Source organism: Callorhinchus milii, unplaced genomic scaffold (genome assembly GCF_018977255.1).
Source record: "Callorhinchus milii isolate IMCB2004 unplaced genomic scaffold, IMCB_Cmil_1.0 Scaffold52, whole genome shotgun sequence".
NCBI classification, from domain to species: Eukaryota; Metazoa; Chordata; class Chondrichthyes; order Chimaeriformes; family Callorhinchidae; genus Callorhinchus; species Callorhinchus milii.
Window position 1 is genome coordinate 317,814 of NW_024704793.1, and position 7,721 is coordinate 325,534.

Here is a 7,721-nt window from a genome sequence, read left to right on the forward strand (position 1 = left end):
ATGGAGCCGTTTCTGTTCTCTATTTGGGCACTGAATTTGTTCACATCACAACTGTTAGAGCCTTGCCATGTTTTGTTGCGTTTGGTACGAGTCAGTGCTGAGCTGTCTCTCTCTCTTTCTGTTTCTCTATGTCTCTATTGGTCTCCCAATCTCTCTCTCTCTCTCTCTCTCTCTCTCTCTCTCTCTCTCTCTCTATCTATCTATCTATCTATCTATCCAGCTATCTCTCTACGACTGCCTTGTCTATCTCCCTGTATCTCTCTATTTCTGTTTCTCTCCATGTCTGTCTTTCTTTATTTGTTTCTCCCTGTCTCTCTCTACATAAGATTTTGTCTCTATGTCTCTTTCTGTCTCTCTCTCTCTGCATGCTGTGTTTGTCTACTCGTTTCTCTTTGTATTTCTCTATCTGAGTATTCGTATATTCAATTCAGTCTCTCTCTCTCTCTCTCTCTCTCTCTCTCTCTCCCTCTCTCTCTCTCTCTCTCTCTCTCTCTCTCTCTGTGTCGTCTGTCTCTATCTCTCTGTCTCTGTCTATTTGTGTCTCTCTGTGACGCTTTCTCTCTCCGTGTCTGACTATTTGTGTCACACCCTTTCCATGTCTGTTTTTGGCTCTGGTTCCTCTCTCTGTCTCTCTGCGTCTTTCTTTGTCTCTAGTTCTACTCCCAATCTCTCTATGTCTGTCTTTGTCTCTAGTTCCTCTTTCTGTCACTCTATGTCTGTCGTTGTCCCTATTTCATCTCCCAGTCTCTATATGTCTGTCTTTGTCTCTAGTTCCTCTCATTGTCTCTCTATGTCTGTCTTTGTCTCTCTGTGTCTCTGTCTCTCTTCCTATATATTTGTTTATTTTTCTCTTCTTCTCTCTGTCTCTCTTTTTCTTTGTGTGTCACGATCTTGGCCGATTAGTTCTGAGTGTAACCCCTGCTATCCCAGTCCGTGTTCCCTGGTTCTACTGTTCAATACAAAATATGAACCAAAACACTTGCCATTATTTATTAATATCACTTATTTGTTGGACGCAAACTACTTTAAGACGACATTGGATCGTGAGATATGTTACCTCCCACACCCCTCTCTCCACTTAAACATAATGATGGATATAAGACCAGCTTTGCGGTTTGAGAATTTGCCCACAACAGAAAGTAACTATAAACGCCTTTTCTTTTAAGAATAAATCAAATAAAATACTGCAAGAAAACAATATCTCTGGATCCAGTATAAAGCCGCAAACACACAGAGACTCATACACAGACAGAGAGAGAGATAGAGAGAGAAAGTAAGAGAAACACACACACACACAGATACAGAGAGACAAACAAACACACCAGATAGAGAGAGACAGACAGAGATACAAAGATATAGATTCATATATATTCAGAGAGGGGCACTCACACATACACATGGATAGAGAGAAAGAGACAGATAGAGAGACGGAAAGAGAGATATATAAATAGAGACACAGAAAAAAAAGAGAGATAAGCAGAGACAGATAAAGGGGACTGAGAGGGGGGGGAGAGAAACAGAGAGAAGCAGAAACTTAAAAGAGAGGAGCGATAGATGGAGGAGAGAAAGGGAAGCTAGCAGGATGAGAGAGGCGGAGATTAGAGTTAGAGTGAAGAGAGAAAGAGTAGATAGAGGGAGGAGATAGAGAGGAATAATAGAGGGAGGAGAGATAGGAGAAATACAGGGAAGAGAGAGTGAGAGGAAAGAGAGTGCGAGGGGAGATAGAGAGAGTGAGGGAAGAGTGATAGAAGGAGGAGAGTGAGAAACAGAGAGGGGAGGGAGAGAGAGAGAGAGAGAAAAAGAGAGAGGGAGAGAGAGAGAGACGAGGATATGTTTATCCGTTCAGTCGTTTGTGTAAGAGATTGTATGTCTATGTGTGAGAGAGTGTGTGTCTTTGAGTAAACGAGTGTGTCTGTTTGTGAGAGTGTGTGTCTGTGTGCGAGAGAGTGTACGTCTGTGTGTGAGAGTGTGTGTCTGTGTGTGAGAGAGTGCATGTCTTTGTGTGAGAATGTGTGGGCCTGTTTGTGAGAGAGTTGTCTGTGTGTTAGTTGGTGTGTCTGTGTATGTGAGAGAGCGGGTGTCTGTGTATGAGAGTGTGTCGGTGTGTGCGTGTGAGAGAGCATGTATCTATGTGTGTATAATAGCATGTATCTGTGTATGTGAGCCAATATTTTTGTTTGTGAGAGAGAGCATGTGGCTGTGTGTGTGAGCATGTGTCTGTGTGTAAGAGAGAGCATCTGTCTGTGTGTATGAGAGAGCATGTGTTTGTTTGTGTGAGAGAAAGCATGTGTCACTGTGTGTATCAGTGTGCATGTGACAGAGTAAGTTTCTCTCCATGTGAGAGAGCATGTTCCTGTGTGTGTATGAGAGAAAATGTGAACGCGTGTGTGTGTGAGTTTATTGTGTGTGTGAGAGAGAGTGCATGTGTCTGTGTGTGAGGGAATGTGTCTGTGTGTGAGAGATCATGTGTCTGTGTTTGTGGGAGCATGTCTCTGTGTGTGTGTGAAAAATGATGTATCGATTAGTACGAGAGAGCCTGTGTCGGGATGTCTAAGGGAGCATTTTTCTGTGTGTGAGTGAGAATGTGTCTGCTTGTGTGAGAGTATGTTTGTGTTTGTGTGTGAGAGAATGGGTCTGCTTGTGTAAGATTATGTTTGTGTGTGTCAGATCATCTTTTTGTGTTTGTGAGAGAGAGCATGTGTCTCTTTGGGTTTGGGAAAGAATGGCTCTGTGACTATGAGAGCATGTGTCTGTGTAGGTGAGAGAAAATCTGTCTTTCTTTGTGTTTGTGAGAGTGCGTGTGTCTGTGTGTGCGTTTTCGAGCATGTGTCTGTCTGTGTCAGAGAGCATGTGTCTGTGTGTGAGAGAGCATGTGTCTGTGTGTGAGGGAAAGCGTCTTTCTGTGTGTGTGAGAGAGCATGCTTCTGTCGGTGTGAGAGAGAATGTGTGTATTCCTGTGTGAGGGAGCATATGTATGTGTGCGTGTGAGTTCATGTGCCTGTGGTTGTGAGAGAGAATGTGTCTGTCTGTGTGTCAGAGTGCACGTGTCTGTGTGTGTGTATGTGAGAGCATGTGTTTCTGTGTGTGAGAAATCATACGTCTGTGTGTGAGAGGAAGCATGTGCCTCTGTGTGTGAGAGAGCATGTTTCTGCCCGTGTGAGAGAGAATGTGTGCCTTTTTGTGTGAGAGAGAAGGTGTCGGTCTGCGTGTCAATATGCACGTGTCTGTCTGCGTGTCAGAGTGCATGTGTCTTTGTGTATGTATGTGAGAGCATGTGTTTCTGTGTGTGAGAGATCATGGTTCTGCGTGTGAGACAGAAAGTGTGTGTGTATTTGAGAGAGAATGTGTCTGTGTGTGAGAGCATGTACTTGTGTCTGCGAGAGAGAGCATTTGTCCGTTTTTGTATGAGAGCTTGTGTCTGTGTGTTTGAGAGAGCATGTGTCTGTCTGTTTGTGAGAGAGATGCGTCTGTGTGTGTGGGAAACAGCATGTGTCTGTTTGCGTGAGGGAGCATGTATTAGTGTGAGTCAGAGAACATGTGCCTGTAAGTGTGTGAAAGAATATGATTGTTTGTGTGAGAGACCATTTTACTGTGTGTATGAGAGAGAATGTGTCTGCGTGTCTGAGAGCATGTTTGTGAGCACTTGTATGTGTTTGTGAGAGAGAGCGTGTGTGTATTTGTGTGAGAGAGCCTGCTTCTGAGTCTGTGAGAGTGCATTTCTCTCTGTGTGTGTCAGAGAATGTGTCTGCATGTGAGAGAGCATGTGTCTGCGTTTGTGGGAGAACATGTGTCTGTGTTTGTGAGAGTATATGTGTCTGTGTATGTGAGAGCGCATGTCTGTTTGTGTGAGAAAGAATGTATCTGTGTATATGTGAGAGAATGTGTCTGTGCTTGTGTGTGTGAGTGCATGTGTCTATGTGCGTGTGTTTACGAGCCTGTGTCTGTGTGTGTGTGAGTATATATATTTATGCGTGTCTGAGAGAGAAATGTGTGTGTGTTTGTGTGTCTGTGTGAGAGAGAGAGCATGCGTCTCTATCCATATAGACATATGGATATAAGTCTATATCTATTTCCATCTCACAGCCCAGTCCATCCGCGTAATCCCTCAAGTCTCAATCCATTTCTCTTTCTCACTTCAATCCATCGCTTGACTTGCGGAGTGAGAGGATAGAATGAGGTGCGAGAGGGAGTCTGGATAGTGACTGAATGACAAAAGATTGTGACTACGAGAGAAAGGGCAACAAATACGTATTAGAGAGAAACACACAGGAGTCAGTTCTGCAACAGGAAAGTGGGAAGTGGCAAAACCACACTGTGAAAATAGAGCCATTTCTGGTCTCCATTTGGTCAGTGAATTCGATCATATCACAAACTGTTAGAATCTTGTCATGTGTTGTTTTGTTTGGTGACAGTCAGTGCTGAGCTCTTTCTGTCTCTCTCTCTCTCTCTCTCGCTCACTCACTGTCTTTCTCTCTCTCACTCCCTCGGTCTCTCTATGTCTTAATTGGTCTCTTGGTATTCCCCCCGCCCCCCTCTCTCTCTCGCTCTCTCTCTCTCTCTCTCTCTCTCACTCACTCCCTCTCTCCATGACTGCCTTGACTATTTGTGTTTCCTTGTGTCGCTCTGTGTTTCTCTCTCTCCAGGATTGTCTTTGTCTATTTTTCTGTTTCTTTTTCTCTCTTTGACTCCGTATTTGGGTCTCTCTCTTTCTTTCTCTCTCTCTCTCTTTGTCTTTCTTTCTCTGTCATTGTCGCTTTGTCTCTCTCTCTGTGTGCGTGTGCCTTTTCTACGTATCTCTCTCTCTCCATGTCTGTCTTTGTCTATTTGTGTGTCGCTCTGTCTCTTTCTATATCTGCATGTGTCTCTATCTCTCTCCGTGTCACTCTCTCCAGGCTGTGTTGGTCTATTGTTCCTTTCAGTTTTTCTCTATTTCTTTATTAGTCTATTCAAATCATTCTCTCTTTGTCTGTCACTCTGTCTGTCTGTACTGGTCTATTTGTGACTGTCTGTGACTCTTTCTCTTTCCGTATCTGACCTTACTTATTTGTGTCTCTCTCAAGTGAATGGTTTTGACAATTTGTGTTACTTTCTTTCCATTTCTGTCTTTGTCGCTTTGTTACTCTCTTTATCTCTCTATCTCTCTCTTTGTCTGTAGTTCCTCACTCTGTCTCTCTATCCTTTTGCCTGTGTGAATGCCTCTTTCTATCTGTTTATCAGAGCCGATGTGAGTCTCTCTCTCTGTCTCTCTATGTCAATATTTGTCTCTAGTTCCTCTCTCTACGTCTCTATGTCTGTCCTTTTCTTTTGATCCTCTCTCGGTGTCTCTATGTCTGTACTTGTCTCTGTGTTTCTCTGCCTGTCTGTATGATTTTTTTTGTCTCTTCTTGACTCTGTCTCCTTCCATTTCTGTCTTTTTCCCTCTGTGTGTCTCTGTCTCTGTATGCCTGAATTTTTCTCTTTTGAGTGTCACTCTCACTGCAGATTTGTTCTGAATGTAACTCCTTTTATCTCAGGCCGTGTTCTCTGGTACTGAACAATACAACATTTGAAAAATAATATTGTCATTTTTATGTTAATATTTCTGTGAATGAAAACTTGTTTTTTGGACACGAACTACTTAAAAACGGCACTGAATAATTTTGAGCCTCCAGGAACGTAAGACTAACCCCAACCCCCCACCCCACGACCCGCTCTCCACTTAAACAATATGACGTGCAGAAAGGCAGCTTTAGGTGTTGAGAATTTTGTTTACAACAGAAAGTAACTAAAAAGCACTTTGTTGTAAGATTCAATCACATACATTTCTGCTGGAAAATAATATCTGTGGATCCAGTATATAGGCAAAAAATAGAGAATCACACACACACACATAGAGAGAGAGAGAGAGAGAGAGAGAGAGAGAGAGAGAGAGAAAGATAGAGAGAGAGAAGTAAATTCAGAGAAAGACACACACACACATACAAAGCGGGTCAGACACACATACAGAGAGAAAGAGCACACAGGCAGTGACACAGATACGTGAAGAAGTAGTCTCAAACGGATACTCCCACACATAGATACACACTCAAACAGATACTCGCAAACACAGAGAGAGGGAGAGAGAGAGCGGGAGTCTCATGCACACACTCACAAAACACACACACACACAGAAGGAGAGAAAGGGACTGACACGGTCACTCACAAACACACAGACAGAAACACTAACACAGACACTCACAAACACATATACATAGAGAGAGAGAGAGACTCGCACAGACACACAAAAGCACAGAGCGAGCGAGAGACTCTCATAGGCTTTGATAAATAGATAGAGAGAGGCATTCACGCAGGCACTCACACACACAGAAATAGACTCCCATAGATATTGACAGGCGCAGAGAGAGAGAGGGAGAGAGGCACCCATAAACACAGAGAGAGAGAGAGAGAGACTGAAGCATTCACTCACAGACACATAAATAGAAATAATTTCACAGAAACTCACAAGCACTCACAAAGAGGGAGAAAAATACCCACGCAGACACTCAAAAACACAGTGAGAGAGCGAGAGACTCACATAGGCTCTCACAAGCAGATACAGAGAGACGTTCAAGCAGACATTCACACATACATAGAGGAACAGACCCACCAGCCCCACCATTGGCTGGAGAGCCTTCAGCCACTCTGCCCCCAATCTGTAGAATACCATCCCCCAGTCACACCACCTCGCCTCCTCCTTAGCCTCCTTCAAGTCCCGCCTCAAGTCTCTCCACTCCGACCATGGCATCGGCCACCCCTTCGGGTGTGAAACGCTGTGCACTCTCCAGCGCCTTGGGACGTTTTCCCGACTGAAAGGCGCTATAAAATGTAATCATATTGTTGTTGTAAATAAACAGGGAGAAAGGCTAGCGTCGTTATTATTAGTTTGTTATATTCCACTTGTCTGACAGCGCTGTAATATTTCATTCTGCAGCATAAGCACAGCCATATGGCAAGGCCGCTCAGTCCTTCTGCATTTACCTAACATGGCGGCAGCAACCGAGCCAGTACCAGGGTTTGAACACATACACTTCTGATCCAGAGGGAAGCGAGATCTGTGACCAGTTTTACAGAACATTCACAGTCAGTACAATTTCCATGAGCTGGGTGTGTATTGTATTGAGTTTCGCAGTGTTAGCGTGGATCTGATTGAGGTGTTTGAAATGATAAATTATTTTGAGATGGTAACTCGGGAGAAACTAACTTTTTTTGGCAGAATCCAGAACGAGGGATATCATTTTATAGTTGTAAGTAAGCCTTTATAAGTGAAATAAGGAGGTATTTTTTCCCGCAAATGGTGTCGGAAATCTGGATTTCCCTCACACAAAAAGGCTGTGAATTATGGCTGGATCCATTTGAATTTTCAAGACGGAGGTGATTAGACTTTTGTTATTTCAGACTATAAAGTGATATGCACACATTTGGGGATTTAGAGTTGAGGTACAGATCAGTCATGATTTAATAGAGTGGCGGAACAGGCTTGAGAGACTGAATGGTCTAATCCTGTTCCTGTATCCCAACGCTGTATAAATGTCAGGATTATTACAAAATGCCATACCTTGTGGAGCTCAGCAGCTTCCTTAATGGAAATTACAGTGTGATCCTTGTCATCACGAGACATGGCACAGAGCCCACAGAACGATCTTTGTTCCGTTTCACAAAACAGGTTCAGCTTCTCCTCATGATCTTCACACTGGTATCCCGTC